A 1,593-nucleotide genomic window follows, 5' to 3' on the forward strand; every position below is an offset into this window, starting at 1 on the left:
GGAAGATGAGAGAATGACCTTAATTATATGTATTTGGAATATGAAATAAGGCATGAGATAACTTCTAGAATAAAAGGGGAGCTTTAGAGTAGACAACATTTTGAATAGACACAGAGCAGATTGGAAAGATTAGAAGTTAGAGGAAGTAGCCTCATGGAGGTAAGACAATGAACTGCTCAAATAAAAATGGCAGGATTGAGATCACTGATCATGGGCTTGTAGTGGAGCCAGTCTTCTCTGAACAGCCATTACCAGTACTCAGCTGCATAGACATGAATGGAGCAGATAGTTGGATTTCTCAAGATTAAGGATTTTGGGCCAGGGAGATGGCTGGGCTGGGGAGATGGCTCAGTAGAATAAACACTTCGCTGGCAAATGCAAGGGTCTGAGTTCAATCCCTGCATCTGCCAATTAAAAAAAAAAAAAAAGATTAAGGATTTTGGCAGGCAAGGGACAAAGAAATAAAAGGAGGAGAACCTCACTGATGAACATTATTGAAATGAACCATTTCATTCAAAATGGAAGAAAAACTGCACTTCCTGTGTTGCCTGGAAATGCCAGCATCAGTGAGTAGAGAAGACATATGTGCACCATCTTCCCTCTACTGTTCCTGGGACTGTGATGGCAGTAGGGGGAGTGAACCTACATCAGCACTCCTTCCATTGCCCTGGACAACTTGCCAGCAAGAGGAATATGAAAGCGCCAGTGACAGGAGACATCCTGAGGGACAGATACCTCCTAGGATAGTTTTGACATCAATAATAAGGCTAACATTAGAAATATAATTCACCTCAGGTATGCAAGGATGGTTCAACACATGCAAATCTATAAATGTAATATACTATATCAATAGAGTCAAATTCAAAAATCACATGATCATCTCAATTGATGCACCAAAGGCATTTGACAAAGTCCAACACTCATTCATGTTCCAATAAAAATTGGAATACGTGGCCTCTACCTCAGTCTGATAAAAGCTATCTGTGACAATCCAACTGCTAACATAATTCTAAATGGGGAAAAATTAAAATCTTTTACTCTCAGATCTGGTACAAGACAAGGATGTCCTCTATCACCCCTCCTATTCAATATAGTTTTAGAATCATTAGTTAGAGCCATTAGACAAGAAAGAGACATAAAAGGAAGAAGAATAGGTAACGAAGAAGTTAAACTATCATAATTTGCAGATGACATGATACTTTACTTGGAAGACCCAAAAAACTCCACCAAGAAGCTACTAGAATTAATACACAAATTCAGTAGCATAGCATTATACAAAGTCAATGCCCAAAAGTCAATATCATTCTTCTACACATATAACAAACATACTGAGAGAGAAATAAGAGAAACAATACCCTTTATAATATCACTGTGGAACTGAAGATAGCAATGCGTAACAGTAGAGTCATGCTTGGAATGCCTGTCATTCTGGTCTTCTAAATACGTACTGTTTGTCATGACATACCAATTACTGCCATACTGTCTCTCAAGTAAATGCTTGTTTAAAATAAAAGGAGGGATAGTGAGTAAAAGCAGGAGACAGGAAGAAAAACTGTCATGGGACTGCCCTGCTAAGTGCTGTGTATGTTTGGA

The sequence above is a fragment of the Octodon degus genome, unplaced genomic scaffold (genome assembly GCF_000260255.1).
Source record: "Octodon degus isolate 3935 unplaced genomic scaffold, OctDeg1.0 scaffold00009, whole genome shotgun sequence".
NCBI classification, from domain to species: domain Eukaryota; kingdom Metazoa; phylum Chordata; class Mammalia; order Rodentia; family Octodontidae; genus Octodon; species Octodon degus.